Source organism: Myotis daubentonii, chromosome 2 (assembly GCF_963259705.1).
Source record: "Myotis daubentonii chromosome 2, mMyoDau2.1, whole genome shotgun sequence".
In the NCBI taxonomy this organism is placed as follows: Eukaryota; Metazoa; Chordata; class Mammalia; order Chiroptera; family Vespertilionidae; genus Myotis; species Myotis daubentonii.
Genome location: NC_081841.1, coordinates 94,430,804 through 94,448,809, shown reverse-complemented (window position 1 = coordinate 94,448,809; position 18,006 = coordinate 94,430,804). Strand labels below are relative to the sequence as shown.

At 50.4% G+C, this 18,006-nt stretch overlaps 1 protein-coding gene across 4 annotated transcripts in view; it reads left to right on the top strand.

Annotated features, from left to right (window-relative positions):
• The first annotated feature begins 804 nt into the window (after positions 1-804).
• The window catches only part of TSPAN9 (tetraspanin 9), a 211,966-nt gene continuing 194,764 nt past the window's right edge, over positions 805-18,006 (top strand). For 2 of the 4 annotated variants that reach the window (XM_059683861.1, XM_059683862.1), the window contains exons 1-2: positions 805-934; positions 6,696-6,757. The gene's annotated coding sequence lies outside the window, so the exon portion shown is untranslated. The remainder of the gene's footprint in view (positions 935-6,695; positions 6,758-18,006) is intronic. The other 2 variants (XM_059683859.1, XM_059683860.1) reach the window with 2 other exon arrangements.

The window sequence follows — 18,006 nt, the reverse complement described above, 5'->3', positions numbered from 1 at the left end:
ACACAGAGAGCGGCTCCTCCCGGCAGTATCTAATACACACCCGCACGTCAACATCTCAAATAGTCCGCCCCAAATACCAGGGAAGGATTTCTTAGGTGTGGATGTGGGGGTGGTGAGATCAGAGAGCCTGGCCCCAGGGGGAAAGCTGAGATCCCCGCAAGCAGCGAGGGCCTAGGGCGGTGAATGGGGCCGAGCCCAGGAGCGCGCACACACAGGCCCTGACCTCCCCTCCCCAAGTCAGGTCCCGGCTGCTGCTCGGGCCGTAGGGCGAGGGGAAGGCGTCCTAGCGCCTCTGATGAGCGGCCAATCCGAGAATCCAGGCGGTGGTGCGGGGGTTCCGGAGACCCACAGGCGGCCCGACAGTATGGGGAACCCGTGCCCAGCACGACCCTGGCTTCCCTCCTCGGGCTCCCTCCAGCTTTGACGCAGGGGAACCAGACAGGGGGTGTTGCAGACCCCCCGATCCTCCCGCAACCTCGGCCGGGCCCCCGGAGCCCGCTCCAGCTCCTTCTGGCAGCCCTGTCACCCCGCCCCTCGTGCTCAGCCCAGGCCCGGGCCCCGGCCCCCGTGGCCCCGCTCCTCCATCCGCCCCGCGGCCTCGCCCCGCCCCACGGCCTTGCCTCGCCCCGCCCCCGCCCCGCAACCCTACCATTCCCAGGCAGGCCCCGCCCCTCGGCCTCGCCTCGCCCCGCCCCACGGCCTTGTCCCGCCCCGCCCCCGCCCCCGCAACCCTACCATTCCCAGGCAGGCCCCGCCCCGCGGCCTCGCCTCGCCCCGCCTCCGCGGCATAGCCCCGCCCCCTCCCGCGGCCGGCCCCGCCCCGCAGCCTCGCCATTCCTGGGCAGGCCCCGCCCCCCGTTTCCGCTGGCGGTGGCTGTGGCGGTGGCGGCGAGGGAGCGCGAGGGAGCCGGGATCCCGCATTCCTGGGAGCTCGGTGAGCGCGGCCCCGGGCGGGCGGGTGGCGGGCGAGGGAGCGGGCCGGGCGAGCTTGCGGGATCCGGGCCGGCTTTGGGTGAGCTAGGCGAGCCCTTCACCAGGTTTCCAGAGAAGGGAGCGCCTCAGGGGCGCCCCGAGAAGGGGGTGTCGGGAGGGCGGCTGTGGGGCGGAATGAGGGAGGGATGGGGCAGGCTCTCTGCCCAGGAAGAGGAAGGTGTGTGTGGGGGCCCGGGATCGGGGCGAGGAGGGAGTTGCACGGAGAGGCTCGGAGGACCTTTTGAGAGTGGAGCGAGGGAGGGTGAGCCGTGGGGTCCCTGGCGAAGGGATGGGCGGTCTGAAGGGTGCAGCAGAAAGGGAGAGCCTGGGAGCTGTCATGGGTTTCTGACAGTGTGGTCCAGGAGACCCCAGTGGCTTGGGGGCTGTCCATACAGCGCCCCCAGGGAGGGCTAGGGGTTCGGTCAGGACTGGGATCCCGCCCGAGGCCCTCCCCCACCCCACCCCTCCCCCCTTCCTTGGGTCACTGCTGGCTGATCGGCACTCAGAGTGACAGAGCTTTGGCACACCTCGAGGTACACGATGTAGTCCATCTGTGCCTCAGCTTTGGAACTTTAAGAAACTTTCTTGTGGTTAAATAAAAAAAGTCCAAAGAAGAAACTGGCTTGTTATGAGGGCAGTATTTGTACTTGTGTATCTCCAAACTGGAGTCTTGGTTCGCCTTTCTTTGCAAAAGATACTGGTTTCTTCTCTACCTCTTCCCTGGAGGCCTGCAGTGTCCAGGGAAATTTGAAGCATTGGGTAGTATGGGATCCCCTGGGCTGTGTGGACCTTTCCCCAAAATGGGAACAAGAAGGCAGCCACTCACCTCCCTTTGGTTCAGAGAACCAAACTCATTATGTGAGGGTGCCCTTCTGACCTGCAACTGTCCTCTCTCTGACTCAGGCATTTCCTCCTCCAGGAAGCTTTCCTGGACTAGTGGGGAAAACTGAGGACTCAGGCTCTGATCCTTGTGTACCAGCCCGCTTTCCTCTCTCTACTAAAAATAGTTATTGGGAATGTTTTGTATGTAGTTCTGCTATAAAGATGTACAGTCAGCTTATCATCATAAGTAATGGAGGGGAGGGGAGGAGAGGTATTATGGATAATTTCAAACAATGGACTGTACAAATCATTTATATTTAGCTAAGGAATGCAGCCAGGGAGGCAGACATTTACACCAGCTTCCTACCCTCTGCCTGGTTCTGGCATGGCTGTTGCAGCTGGGTGGTGGGTCGGGGGTGAGGAATGGAAGCGGATAGGGGTGGATAAAACTTGAAGGGTAATTCTGTTCTGCACTCATTCATGGAAGACCTGCTATGTACAAGGCTCTGGACAGCGGAGAGTGTGCTACAATGAAGTGGGATTATTTTTTTATTTGAATTAATCAGATATTAATCTTTTTAAAATCTAGGAACTGATATTTAATATTAATAACAATAACTAGTGTTTATCAAATAATATATAGTTGGCCAAGTGCTTTCTCTGCACATTAGGTGTATATAATTTTATTTGATTCACATATAACCTTTTAAATATATGTTATTTATTTATTTTTTTAAAAATATATTTTATTGATTTTTTACAGAGAGGAAGGGAGAGAGATAGAGAGCCAGAAACATCGATGAGAGAGAAACATCGATCAGCCGCCTCCTGCACATCTCCCACTGGGGATGTGCCCGCAACCCAGGTACATGCCCTTGACCGGAATCGAACCTGGGACCCTTCAGTCCGCAGGCCGACGCTCTATCCATTGAGCCAAACCGGTTTTGGCTAAAGTATATGTTATTTTTAATTGCCTTCTTATAGGTTGGGAAAATGAGGCCCAGAGAGAATAAATTACTTCTTTGAGGTCACAGAACTCATTAAGTGGAAGAAATAGAACTTGAACCTGTGGCCTCTGACCCATCATGCCTTGTGCTTTCCTATTGTGCTTTGCTGCCATCTGCCATTTTTCTCTATTGAGCTGGAGGATCTTAGCCTCAACGCCACCTATGTGTGCAGCAATGGGCACATTACCTCCTCTTTCCAAATTTCTGTTTTGGAGGGTTATTGGGGTAAAATCTTTCTAGAGTCTCTGCTGGCACCAGATAATTAGCAGTATAAGATCATATTGGCAGCCAATCAGACAATTAATAAGTGAAAAAAAATTTTAATTGTGGTAAAAAACACAAAATTTATCATCTTAAACATTTTAAAATGTCCAGTTCAATTGCATTAAGTATATTCATTGTGCATCAGATCTCCAGAACTTTCTCATCTGCATAACTGAAACCGTATACCCATTAAACAGTAACTTTTCATTTCTCCCTCCCCCAGCCCTTGGCAACCTCCATCCTACTTACTGTGCTTTATTCAGCTCCTACTATGTGCTTAACAAATGTTGCCTTTGAGGAGTTAAGGAGAAGCAGCTCAGCTTAAGTGGGAAGCCTCTGGGCCAGGGGTAGCTGGCCAGTGTGCCGGTCCTCATCCCTGAGTTTAACTCCAGCACTGGAGTGTTGTTAAGTGAATGAGCGAGCTGGTGAGGCCTTGGGCAAGTGCCTTCACCTCTCATAGCTTTAGTTTCCTGCTTGCAAAGTCAGGATAACAATAGCAGTCTTTCAGGCCTTGGGAGGAGCAATGAGGTAATGTATGTGAAGCATGAAGCTTCGGGCCTTCTACATAGCAGGTGTGCTGAAGATGGTGGCTGTTATTTATACTCTAGCTGAGGAGACTAGACTAATATGCTTGGAACAAGACTTCTTTTTTTCTACTATTAAGGCCCAGGCCTGCTGTGGTTGTCGTCCCCAGTGACTGAGGGAATGGATCTAATCCAAGTGCCATAGCCTGGCACTGACATCCTTTTTCTCCATTCCAGGCCTGCCTGTGTAGCCTTATCTCCCACTGGTCTCCCTCCAGGAACCCTCAGTTCTAGTCAGATGGATCTCCCAAGCATGCTTGGCTCATTCCTTCTTCGTCTTTTAGTTCATACTGTCCCATCTTCCTGGAATGCTCCTCCCCAGTCCTCCTTTCCCTCTTTCAAGACCCTACTCATGTCTGAGCTCTTTCATGGAACCTTCCCTGGCCACCTATCCTAAAAGTTTCTTTGGAGCTCCTATGACATTTTTTGTCTTCATCTCTCCTGGCTTTTATATATTACATGGGATGATTCTTCAGTGAATTTGATGAATACTTAGTATGTATGTGTCATAGTACAAGAGCCTGTGCTAAGTTCTGGTGATGCAAAAGGTAAAAAGGTAAAGGTCCTTGTCTTCATGGGGCTTATAGTGCAGTAAAGGGTTAAGAAAGGGGTTCAACAGTGACAATTCAGACTATAAGGTGAGTGGCTGTGAGAGGAGAATGTGGGTTCAAACAGCAGGATAAGTCACCCTGATTCTGGAGGAATGCTTCATGTAGCAGGTGGTATCTGACATAAACTTTGAAGGGTGGCTTGCATTTCAACAGAAGGGAGGAGGAACCAACCTGAGGAAAGGCACTAAGTAAGTGTTGGGGTGTGTGAATAGCATAGGTGGGCCAGTGAGTGGGTTATACGAAGGGGAGCAGGGAAATAAAAGACTAGATAGGGAGCTAATGGCTATATTGTAGGCAGCTTCAAATGTCCAGCCAAGGAATTTCATCTGTCCATTCATTCAAGAGAAGGTGAATGCCCACCATGTGTACTCCTTGGGAGGCCCTGGGAACTTGGCAGGGTTTTGAATAGGGGTTACAGAAGCAGGGCTAGGCCTCCGGTGTGTGAGTCTGGGGTCTGTTAAGAGGGGAGATCATGGTGGGGAGAGTGGCAGGATAGCTGTGAGGAATGGAGAGAAAGGACTGAACCTGAGACATTTTGGAAGAAGGATTGAGACAGTTTGTGAATTGGTTGGCTAGGGTGGTAAGGAAAGGATGAAGGGGGATTGAAATGGATTCTGAGCATCATTGGGAAGATGCAGTGCCACTTGCTGTTCTAGTGAGTATCATAGTTTCTCTAATTCAGTGGTTCTCAACCTTCCTAATGCCGCGACCCTTTAATACAGTTCCTCATGTTGTGGTGACCCCCAATTTCATTGTTACAAATTGAACATAATTAAAGCATAGTGATTAATCACAAAAACAAGATGTAATTATATATGTGTTTTCCGATGGTCTTAGGCGACCCCTGTGAAAGGGTTGTTCGACACCCAAAGGGGTCGCAACCCACAGGTTGAGAACCGCTGCTCTAATTAGATTGTAAGCTCCTTCAGGCTTAGATTCTAATCACCTCTATGTTCTCCTTGGCCCAGTACCCACTGCTGAGAGACACAGAGTAGGCACAGTGTGGACCCCTGACATTTCAAGAAATTAGTCTTGTCATGGGAATGTAATGTATGCATGGTGACTATCCTATCCTATATAATAAAAGCCTAATATGCAAATCAACCAAATGGCAGAATTACCAATGGAACAACCAATCATTATGATGCATACTGACCACCAGGGGCAGATGCTTAACACAGGAGCTGCCCCCCAGCCTGCAAGCCCCAGGCCAGCCAAGGCAGGTGCCAGTGGGGGCACTCCCCCATCGCCCCACTGGTTGCCCCACAGAGGGAGGCGACCTGTGGCAGTGGCAGTGGTGGTGGTGGTGGGGGGTGGGGCCAGCTGGTGAGCAGGTGGCAGCGGGGAAGGAGGGAGAGGGGAGGCGGAGACCAGCAGTGGCAGAGGCAGGGTGATGGGGGAGCCCACTTAGGCGGGGCCAGCGAGCAGGGGCGCCAGGCTGGCGAAGGCGGGTGTCAGCGTGGCCTAGGGACCCTACCCATGAATGAATTTTGTGCACCAGGCATCTAGTAGTTAATAATACTGTACTGTATATTTGAAAGTTGGTAAGTGAATAGATCTTAAAAGTTTTCATCACAAGAAAAGAAAATTGTAACTATGTATGTATGTTGATGGATGTTGACTAGACTTATGTGGTTGTCATTTTTTAATATGCACAAATATCAAATAATTATTTGTATATCTGAAACTAATATAATTTATATGTCAATTATATTTCAATAAAAATATGAAACCATTTTGCCATTCCCTCCACCGAAAATAATCTTGTACCTTCTAGAATCCCAAATTTGCATCCACAGTAATATTTTTACATGGGCCTGGATTTCTCCAGAGTCATGTTTCCACAGAGCCAAGTGTTTCCTGTGTATATCTTTACACCCCAAATTAACTACCCTTTAAACTTCTGCTACAATTTCATCTCTCATTTGATGGCCATTTTCCACCAAGTTTTTATTGCTCCACAATAGTACTTTGGATGTGGTGGAGATGAAAACAAAGTGGCCTGTTCTTTACATCAGCCACCTAGGATATATGAATCAAACTCGTGTCTCAGTAAAGTTACACACTTTTACATTTCTTGAAACTCTGGGTTGCTTGTGAGTGATCAAAATTACAAACATTAAATCTTTGGGTGCCCGGGGCCTACCTCAGAGATGACATGGGTACTCTTACATAACTGCCCATACCAGACATCACTGATCACAGTGGTCTTTCCAGAGCTTGGGTTCTGCTAATAATGCTTGAGGCACCCACCACCAGCTCAGTGGAATGGGCACAGCAGCTGGAACCAGTGGGCCATTTCTGGCTTTCTCCACCTATTGAATGAATGGGTTCTTGACGGGAGACTGCTGCCCCAAAGAGCGGCCACTGCTGGACAACATTCACCCTAGAGTGGCTACACAGAGAAGTGTGACCTAATTTTTGTTTTCCTGCAGGAATATCCTGGGATCTTATCTGTCAGCAGCCAAGGTGCTTGTAGGAAATTCAAAGAAAACAGGTCAGTGTTGGTCTGGGTCCATTGTGGTGGGGCCTTAGAAAGTCTTTGTGTTATAAACTGAAGTCAAAGTCTCTTTTGTCCTTTAACTGTGAGTTGGGGAGGGAGCATAACATAGGATACTGATATTTTTTAGACTGTCTCTCTGCCCTAGCACTTGACTTGGAAGTGATAAGCTCCTTAACTTGGGCTTTGGGGGCCAGGAGAGAGATCCTCCTCCCTACTGTTTCTGATTGGCAGCTAGCAGTATTCTTAATTTCTTCCTTGGAGAACCACCCTGATTTTAAGGAGGAAGCCTAGGGAAGCAGGAGAGGCCTGTAACTTCCTGTTTCCTGTCTCCTCCCAGCAGCCTTGGGAGCTAGGGTGAAGGACCTCCCACCAGCCATTCAGAAAAGCATCTGTGGGAATCTGGCCAATGCTACCTAACTCTTATTCCTCTGCACTGGCTGCTACAGGAATGCCCCTGGCCATCCAGGTGGCACCCTCTGCCAGGACCCTCATCAAGATCCTCTTCTCTGCTCCTACAGACTCCTGGGGTCTTGCTCTGTTTCCAGCACTTGTTCTTCCAGACCCTGTGGAGCTACCTTAGGCAGCCTGTGTGGATGGTGCTGATTCAGGTTCCCTAGGGTTGCTGTTTACAGACCCCGTTCTTCTTATGTTTTACTTTCTGTGTGTTGTATTCTGTGGCTTCCTCCTGCTGAGTAATTTGTAAATCTTCCACCTTCTAAGAATCTAGCAGTGTGGCAGTGGGGGTGGTGGTTGCGGAAAGGATGGTGCTGGCTGGTAGCTTATCCTGCCAAAATATTCCCTTCTCTAAGTTCCAGCAGAAATTATTTGGTGTTCCAGGAGTGGCCACCAACCTTATTGTCCTGCCATGTTTGCACATTGTACTTGGGTTGCCAATATTTATATTTGTCACTATCCTCATGAGCCACAGTTTCAGACTCTTTACATATGTCCACAGCTAATTTATTTAAAGTGTATTAATCTTAATTTAAATCTCACTTAATTTTCACAAGAGTCCAGGGAGGTAGCTGTCATTTCCCCCCATTGTATAAAGGCAGCAGCTACGGAGAGAGCTGGTCAGAGACTTGCAGGGTTCAAACCTAGGCAGGCTGGCTGCCACGCTGCCTGTCCTACTGCAAACCTTGGCTGGCTGTTGTCATAAGGTCCTGGGTAGGGCCTGCCTTGAGCTGCTGCAGCAGGAATATGGAAACTCCCATTTTAAGTTTCCCCCCTCCCTGGGACCTGGATGGGTGTCCACTTTCATTCTCACTGCTCTTGGATTTGGGGTACCACCTGTGAGTGGACTGTGCAGGGCAGACAGGCACATGGGCCTGGGCTGACGGAAATCAGCCTGGTGAAAATCAGGTGGTGGGGAGGGAAGGACTGAGGCCAAGTGATGAGAGGCCTTGCTGCTCAGCACATCCTGGCTCCTCACAGCATATCCTGTCCCATGACACAGACTCTGCGGGGCCTGGTCCTAGGGGGAGGACTTGGTGGGGAGCTTCCCAGGAGGCCTGCATGGTCTGACATCACCAGTCATCTTAGCCAGATGACCGTCCTTCTGTGCATCTGTGTTGAAGCCACAATGAGGGAGACCTGAGTGGAGGACTTTCCAGACAGGAAGTGTATCCTCTCCTATGGCTTTGGCCTCAGAGGGCTATGGTTCGTCTGTCATGCTGTTGAACCTCTGGAATGATGACCAGCTCCCGGGCCGGTGGTTCTAATCCTGGCCCCTGCCTTTGCCTCTAACAGGCTCGGTGACCTTTGGCAAGTTACTTGCTTTCTTCAAGTCGTCTTCTATCCACAGAAGGGGTGGCTGGGTGATCGATTGCTAAGGTTCCTTCAGCTCTGATGGAGGTGGTTTCTCAGGTGGGACAAAGGCACAAGTCTTGGCTTCTAATCCTGGGGCTTTCCAGATACCTTTTCCTCTGACAGTGTGCTCTCTGGCCCTGGCCTAGAAGTGGATGGAAGAGGAAAGAGTAAAGTTAACGAGTAAACCCAAGGCTCTGATTTTTGATAGAAGCTGGATGAGGGTGAAGGTTGTTTACAGAGATGGTCACCTGTCTGGTTAGTGGCAGGGCCTTGCTGCCTGACTTCCACCCAATGCTCATGGCTCTGCTGCTACTTTCATTTTAACTGCCTCCTGCCCCAGCCTGATGCATTTAGGAGGTAGAAGGCTCCATTGCTGGGGTCCAGCACAGCAAGTTAAGAATTTCAACTTCAATGATAGCCACAGCATAATGAAACAAGAGTGTCTGCCTGGGTGAAGTCCAGCTTCCAAACCCTATCCCTCCTCTCAAACCATAAACACAACCAAAAACTTAGCTGAACTGGACTGGGGCACAGGAGGGGTGGGTGGAGCCAGGAGGAGCATGTCCACTGGCTTTCAGTGTCCCAGTGTGTGTGCTTCAGTCTATGCAGATTACTAGTACTTTTTGATTATCCATTGTTTATTATTATCTGTGCTTTTGAATTTACCACACCCTTTCCTCCCCCTGTCTTCCAACACCCTCGCCCCTTACAGTGGCTGGAAATTAATTGTACTTTGAATACTCGCTTACTTTCTGAGAGACTCGTGACCAATTCTATGTTCAACGGTCAGCATTTGTTAAAATATCTGACCTTGTGATGGGAAGAGGAAAGGATGGGGATGGAGAACAGTCCAGGGGTCTGAAGAGTCAAGCAGCTCGGTGGATCCCCTGGAAACCCTCCATTAATTAGAGAGGCGTGTTGTCACTGCAGAAGACTGAGGGGCCTCATGGCCTCTGGTTCAGGATCTTGGTGAGTTCTGGGCCTTGGCCTTAGCACCTTAGGGCTGCTGCTGATCCCCACAGCACCTTTGAGCAAACTTGAAAAATTTCTCTTTCTCAGGTTAAAAATAAAAATTAAACTGAATATATTATTGTAAAACCTGAACAACATCCAATTGCATAGGATAGCCTTCTAGAACCCTGGCAGGCAGGGCCCTGGCTGTGTATATACCTGTGCTCACACCCCTCCCCCCCTGTCAGTTTCAGAGTCTGGGAGAAGGCCTGGGTGAAAGGGCATGTGAGAACAGTGGACAGGTGAGGAAAGTGATCTCAGGGGATGCTCAGAGCAAGGTTGGAACAAGGTGTGGCCATGTACGTGTGTGTGTGTGTGTGTGTGTGTGTGTGTGTGTGTGTGTGTGTAAAGAGAGAGAGGGAGGGAGGGATGGAAGGAGGGAGGGAGAGAGAGAGAGAGAGAAAGAGAGAGAGAGAGAATATGTATGCTTGAGATAGAGAGAGAGGATGTGTATACTTGCCCTGGAGTGTGCATGGCTGGGTATGCCTACATGGGTTTATGTGGGAGGGCTCTCCTGCATTGTTCTGGGACTCAGCTGAGAGGCCCACCTGAGCACTTTCAATAGATTATTACATATCTATGACATGAATGCCCCCTCCTTAGAGGGATTGTAAAACTCAAACACAGTATCTGGTAGCCCCTTCTAAGCCCTTTCACTTGGCCACCTGCCATAGTGTGGAGACTAAGGCTTAGGCGCCTAACATTCCAATAAGCCCTAGGGGTGGTGGTGCCAGGGACAGAGGGAGCAGACACTGTCTCAGCAAGTCCCCAGCCCCCACTTGGGCAAATCCTATAGAAGGGCTCTGAGGGGCAGGGTGATGGGCTGGGCTTGAATGGGGGTGTATATTTAGGGGTGTGTGAACATATAGAATGACGTGTTTTGTTTTAGAGAAAGGTAGAGGTCAACGCTTGCAATTTTCCACTTGTCTTATTCCTAGGAGATTCTAAACAGCTTTGTTTAAAAACTGGACATGCAGAGTGCAGAGACCTGAGTGAGGAAGAGCTGTTGGGTCCCCCAGGAAGGCAATTAGGTTTGAAGCCAGAGTTTGGATCGTATGCAGCATGTGGGACCTGGAGTGTGGGGAGGGGGCTCTGAGAACATCCCCGAAGGCATGAGTCACTCTATATTAGCAGCTAGCGAACTGGCTTCCACTTGATTGCTGCTGGAAATGGGCAGGGTAGGAAGGAAGTGCCCGCCCATGGTTATCACCCACCATCCTGGCTGTGGGCAGCACAGAGGGTTGGAACTACCTGCCCCTCTCCCACTGTTAGACAAGAAGCTGGAGATAGTGGTGGCCAGTTGGCTGGTCTGTGAAAGTCTCCTTTGAGGGGCAGTCAGTACCTGCAGTGCAGGGAGAATAATTCAGGACACCATCCAATCAAGGACAGGCCTGGTTGGAACTTTCTCTGGGGACCCGAGGAGGAGCCCATGGGAGCTGGGGCTGGGCATTGAGGGAGAGGTGAATTTAGAGAGGCAAAGGTAGGGGCTCGCTGAGTGGTTGCAGTGAGGATGTCAAGCTTGGAGATCTGGGTAGGGATGGGTGTGGCCCGGGTAGTTGGACTGGAGATAATCCAGGGGAGGGGCACCTTGAATGCCATCCAGAGGAGGTTCAGATTTTGCGAGGCTAGCCGCGGGGAGCTAGTGTTGGTCCCTGAACAGGAGAATGAAGGATGAAAAGGGATCTTTTAGGAAAAATTAGCTTGTAGCAGAATTGAAGATGAATTTTTTAAGAGTACCTTGGTTCTAAAAAATAGTACAAACTCATTATAATAGTCAAACATTACATAAATTATAGAAAAGTAAATCTATAATCCTGCCCTTCAAAGGTAATCACCTTTAATACTTGGTTTATATCATTTTCAGGTAGTTTTATGATAGACTAACATCCAGCTCTCCACCTATTACTTTATCAATTTCCATAAGTAGAATTGTATTGTACTTACTGTTTGGCAACTTCTTAAGCCACTTTTCCACATCAGTGCATATAGAATGACCTCATTCTTCTGAATAGCTACATAGACTTGCTGGATGAGTTTAATATAAATTATCTATGGCTGCATAATATACCACTTCAAAATTTAGTAGGTTAACACAACAACCATTTTATTTGCTCACAATAATGTGGGTTAGCCCTTTGGACTGGGCTCTGCAGGACCTGGATGGTCCAAGGGAGCCTCTCACATGTCTGGAGATTGGCACTGCTCTCAGCTAGATCTTTTTCCACATGATTTCTCATTCTCAAGGAAACTAGCCTTTTAGGTGAAAATGGAGTTTCCAAGACCTCTTGAGATCTAGGCTCTAATGTCTCACAGTGAATAATCCATCTACTGCTTGGTTAGAGCACCAGCTGGAACTCCAGGGTTGGGGGAAAGACTCCATTCTCCCCCCCCCTTTTTTTTTGTTAATCCTCACCCAAGAATATTTTTTCCATTGATTTTTAGAGAGAGTGGAAGGGGGGAGGGTGGGGGGGGGGGGGGAGAGAGAGACACACACGCACATTGGTGTGAGAGACACACATCAATTGGTTGTCTCCTTCACGTACCCCAACTGGGCCTGGAGTTCAAACCTGCAGCCCAGGTATGTGCCCTTGACCAAGAATAAAACCTGAGACACTGGGTGCGCAGGCTCTAACCACTTAGAAACACCATTCAGGGCAAGACTCCACTCCTTTTTTTTTTTTTTTTTTTAAGACTCCACTCTTGATGGGAGGACTGGCAAAGTCACACCGAAGGCATGTATATGTGTTCAAGGGTGGGAGGGAATGGATGTGTAGTCCTCCATGTACCCAGAAGGTGGAGAATTAGAATATATGGGAATAGACCCCACAGATCTTTGGAAGATAGTACAGGCCCCTTCCCTTCCCAGACCACTCTTTGCCTCAAATGAATCAACTAGGGAAAATAGCAGGAGCAAGACACTTAATCTTCATTTTGGGTTGGAGTGGTGTTTGAGGTGGATTCTCTGTGTTTCTGTGGGACTTATGCTGGTAGGGCTTGGGGTGATCTAGGATTTGAGCGTTGTGGTAGACAGCTTCTCCTGCTAGGGTTGCTAGAGCTGTAGAAGTGGAGCTGGGGCCGTCCTGCCCCCCGGAGCTGCCAGGAGCCTGGCTGCTGGATACCCCTGCTAACTATCATGGCCTCTCTGAAGAATGAGTCAGTGAGTGACAGGTCTTTAAGAAAGCCAGCTGGTCATTGCAGATCCAGGCCTCTGCTGGGAATTCACTCATTCATTCACCCAACAAATACTGTACCTACTCTGCTCCAGGCTTTCTCCCCATTCTCTTGTAACTCTGATGTGAAATAAGACCGCCCAGGTCTGTATGATTCATAGGCTTCACTTTTCCTTCTCAGGAAACTCACAGTGGACTTAATATTTTGACTTCCCACAATGTATTCTTTTTATAGTTTTCTTATCACCTGCCTTGGTAACTCTTCTCTCCTGTGACTTCACCAGTGGCGGTGAGGCAGAAGGAGACAGGGAAGAGCCAGCTCCTGGTTGTTAAGGAATCCCCAGTCCTGGTTGAGAGGATGCTGCAGCAGAGCTGCTGGTGAAGTCCTCCCAGCGCTAATCATTCATCAAACTTACGTCCCCCTGCAGATCTCAGGCCAGACTTGATGAAATACACTTTCCTAGTACAACGGTGTTCTCTCGCCTGCCATCTGCCTGGTGGTTTGTGCATTCATCAAATAAGAACAAAGGCTGAGTGGACTTTCACATTTGAAAACCCCTTGGTGTTTTATTTTCTTCTTGCTCTCTCTTGGCATCTCTTGGGAAAGAAATGTTTTGTGGCCGAGAGGTTCACTGTTTGGGCAACAGTGCAGAGCACACTGCACAGCTCAGCCTCTTGGTCACTCTCTTCCTTCTTGACTGTGCTGTGGGAGAATTGGCCCAGCTCAGTGAGACAACTTGGTGAGGACCATGGGTGGGGAGGGGCAAGTGGCTGCACCACACTTGGGAGCTACCTTGATGCGTCTGGGTGACTTTGGGGCCAGCATTGTGCTACCGTTGCAGGGTTATTGATATCTGATCAGCTTACGGGCTGCATGTGCACCAGTGCTTAGTGTTGATGTCTGCAAACCTTTAAGAAATCTGGCATCACAAGCAAGACAAGAAACCTCAGCAATGCTTTTGGCTAAGGAATTGGAAAAACTGGATGGAGGCCCTCAGTCTGCTCCAAGTTGGCCAGTTTGAAGCATATAATAGGTAAATTCCCCATAAGCGAGACCCAAGCGGCCCCTGTATGGTGCCAGACTTCTCTTCCAGCCTCCACCCACCATTTCTGAGTCTCTACGGCTGTGAGGATGGATTCCCACTTCAGCATGCTCAGGAGTCACACTATCAGTTCATCAACAAGTAATTACCGAGCATTTTGATTCCTTAAGGGTCTGAGGCATCTTTTGGGCCAGGTGCTCTGTGGGATAAGAGAGCTTCAGCTGATGTGGGAGAGGTGAGTCCCCAAACCTTTCCTGGCTATCAATTGTCTTTTTGTTTTATCTGGTTCTGTTCCCTCAGGGTTTGGTCCTGCAGCATCCACAGCCCTAGGAGTGGGCTCTGAAAATAGCAAGGAATGAGATTGCTAGTAGATGCCTCCAGAGCTTTCTCTGTCGGACTCAAAGGAGATGACCACTGAAGTCTTACTGCCCTATTTCATACCTAATTTGGCATCAAAATGATGTTACCTCAATTTTATTCTCCACCTTCCTCACAGCTTATCCAAATGACTCTTGGTCATTTTACCAGTTCAGGTTTCCCTGTTTTGTGGTGGTGGTGGCTTTAAATCAAGTACTTTAAACATATTCTTGCTTCATGTCATGAACAGACACATAGGAGTGGCCACATCTTAAACCCAGCGGTATAGGGAACTGGTCTTTGGCCCTGGTGTTTTTGAGACCCTGCAGCCACCTCACCCTCCCCATGCACCAGGATTCCAAGCAGCCTTCCCACTGCCAGATATCTGTGTGCAGCCCCCTGGGAAGCTCTGATAGGCAGGGCATTTCTGATGGCTCACCTCAATCTCTGTCCCTCTATTCCTTCTGAAGAGCAAAGGTCTTGGTTTCCCCCTCCACTGATGCTTTGCATGTTTTCTCATTGCCTAGCAATCTGGTGGGCACTCCAGTGTTTTTTGAATGAGTGAATAGTGCATTTGTGATATAAAAAGAAACTTGTCCCTAATTTAGCCATTTCCCCAGGACACTTAGCGCACTTGCATGATTTAAAACCATCCATCCCCATCATCTCAGGGGCTTGAAATGTCTCTGGGAGGAAGCAGGACTCCTCCTAAGGCAGGAGCTCCTTATTAGAGTCTGCAGCTCTGGGAGGGGGACTTACGCTGCCTTTCCCCAGAGGTGGAGAAGAAGTTATAGGGAAGAGGAGGCCACTGCTTGGGAGTTTCATAACTGAGGGAACGGAGGCTGGTTATCCCAGGATCTCCAGGCAGTTGAGCAGAGGAGCCTGGAGCCAGACTTTCTGTTCCCAACCCTGGATTCTGTGTGCTCCCCTCCCCCGGCACCCTGCTCCCATCTTTCTTAGTTCACCCAGGGGTGCCTTCGAGTTTCCAGCACTTTGTGTGTGTGGGCAAAATAGGCCATTTGTAGGAAAACATGCATACAAAATGGACAAATCCATGAGGACTTGAGAGAGGCATGTGTAGGGTTATTTTGGGTTTGGTGGACTGGGCTCAGATCTCTCTGGCATTCCGGGCCACTGGCCTCTCAGAATTGACCAGAATGGAAGGATGATAAAAATCAAGGCTCCAGGAATAGCCCAAGAATTTGCTTATTCTTAACCCCTGTAAAGAGGTGCTGCCCAACCCAGAGCTGAGTGTGTGGGTCTTGGGGAGGGGGAGAAGGAGAGTTCAAGGCAATTTCCTCTTCCCCTGGGAGGAGAGGGGTGGCAAGCACAGTGCATGGCTCAGGGCCAATCTGTTAAGGGAGTTGGACATAGAGGCCATAGGAATGTCTCTCCCCCACCAGTTAGTTCATCCCTGCCTCTGGGGGTCAGCTGGTAACTCCCACTGGCTGGGTTGGTGGGCCAGGCTCTCTGTCTCTCTGTCTCTTTTGTTTCTCCGACCCTCTCAGCCTTAGGAAGCCTCAGGACAGCTCTGGCCTCCAGTCTTCAGGGAGCTTTATTTCTTCTCCCTTTCCTGGAGTCAGGCCCAGAGTTACTTTTGCTCAGTGCACATGAGGGAGACACATACCTAGCACCTACCCAGTGGATGTTCAGGAGCTAAGTGAGGCCAGGAATCTGCCAGTGCCTGGAAGGAGCTAGAGTGGACATATAGCAGCAAGCCTGTGTAGACATTCACGGGCTCACTGTATCATCCAGAGCAATCCATAGGGCTGGTGGGGCAGTGGGGACTGGAACTGGGAGTCAGGACTCCTAGGTGGTCCTGGATCAGTTGTCAATTCTCTGGGCCTTAACTTTTTTCATCTGTAAAGCCGGGAGTCTTTGATCCCTGAAGTCCTTTCTGACTTAAGAGTTATCTGATTCTAGGAGTCCTAGGGAGGCAAAACTTTTCAGGTGGGTACGATGTTTTTGTTGTCTCTGGTGTTTGTTTCAAACAGGAGCAGGCTAAGGGCACAGATGTCACAGCCAGGCCTCAAACCTTTCTTCTGTTCTCTGGACTCTCCTACTTAGGAGAACTGAAAAGTCTGACTTTGTAGTTCAAAAAATCAGTTGTGCCCTAACTGGTTTGGCTCAGTGGATAGAGCGTCGGCCTGCGGACTGAAGGGTCCCAGGTTTGATTCCGGTCAAGGGCATGTACCTTGGTTGCAGGCGCATCCCCAGTGGGGAGTGTGCAGGAGGCAGTTGATCGATGTTTCTCTTTCATCGATGTTTCTAACTCTCTATCCCTTTCCCTTCCTCTCTGTAAAAAAATCAATAAAATATATTTTTTAAAAAAATCAGTTGCCCTTCCAGGACAAGGCGGTCCCTCTGGCCTTCAAGAAGAGGTCCAAGTGACTGAGTGAGGCATGCAGAGTCTGCTGTGAACTGGCACCTGCCCCCTCCAGCCTCATTGCTTCCCACTGTGAGCCACTGTGTCCCTGTTGTTTCTGTAATGCCAGGTTACCCAGGGCCCCTCTTCCCTCTCCCACCATGAAGGTTCTCATTTCTCATTGTCCTTGGTGTGTCTACCTTGGTTGAAGTGCCCCTCCTATCCTGCCTTGTTTTATCTCTTATTTGCATTGTTTTAGCAAATTTGAAAATTTGCTCAGCTATTATTTCTTCAAGTATTTTTCTGTTCTCCTTTCTCTCACCTCTCTTTTTAGAACTCTAATTATAAGTATACTAGAGGCCCAGTGCACAAAAATTTGTGCACTCGGGGGGGAGGAGGGGTCCCCTCAGCCCGGCCTGTGCCCTCTCGCAGTCTGGGACCCCTCGGGAGATAACGACCTGCTGGCTTAGGCCTGCTCCCAGGTGGCAGAGGGCAGGCCCAATCCCTAGGTGCAGCCCCTGGTCAGGCTCAGAGCAGGGCCAATTGGGGAGTTGGGGCGCCGCCCCCTGTCATGCACAGAGCAGGGTGGATTGGGAGGTTGCGATGCCACCATCAGTCACGCTCAGGGTAGGGCTGATTGGGGGGTTGGGGCACCGCCCCCTGTCACTCAAAGCAGGGTCGATGGGGAGGTTGCGGCGCCACCCCCTGTCACGCACAGAGTAGGGCCAATCAGCGGGGTTGGGGCTCCGTACCCTGTCACGCACAGAGCAGGGCCCATCAGCGGGGTTGGGGCTCCGTACCCTGTCACGCACAGAGCAGGGCCCATCAGGGGGTTGGGGTGCCTTCCCCTGTCATGAACAGAGCAGGGTGGATAGGGAGGTTGTGGCCCCGCCCCATGTCACACACAGAGCCACAGGGCGATCAGGGGGTTGGGGAGCTCCCCACTATCAGGCACAGAGCAGGGCCGATCAGGGCGTTGGGGTGCCTTCCCCTGTCACGAACAGAGCAGGGCAGATAGGGAGGTTGTGGCCCCGCCCCCTGTCACACACAGAGCCGCAGGGCGATCAGGGGGTTTGGGCGCTGCCCCCGTCACACTGATCCCGGTGCCGGGAGGTCTCTTGGCTCCACTGATTCCAGTGCTGGGAGGCCTCGTGGCTCCGCTGATCCCGGTGCTGGGAGGCATATTACTCTTTTACTATATAGGATAGAGGCCTGGTGCATGGGTGGGGGCCGGCTGGTTTGCCCTGAAGGGTGTCCTGGATCAGGGTGGGGATCCCCACTGGGGTGCCTGGCCAGCCTGGGTGAGGGGCTGATGGCTGTTTGCAGCTGGTCACACACCCTTCAGGGTGGGGGTCCCCACTGGGGTGCCTGGCCAGCCTGGGTGAGGGGCTGAGGGCTGTTTTCAGGCTGGCGGGTGACTGAAGCTCCCAGCTGCTCCTTTTTTCCTTTTTTTGTTTTTATTCTGGGCCAGCTTTAGCACTGGCTCCA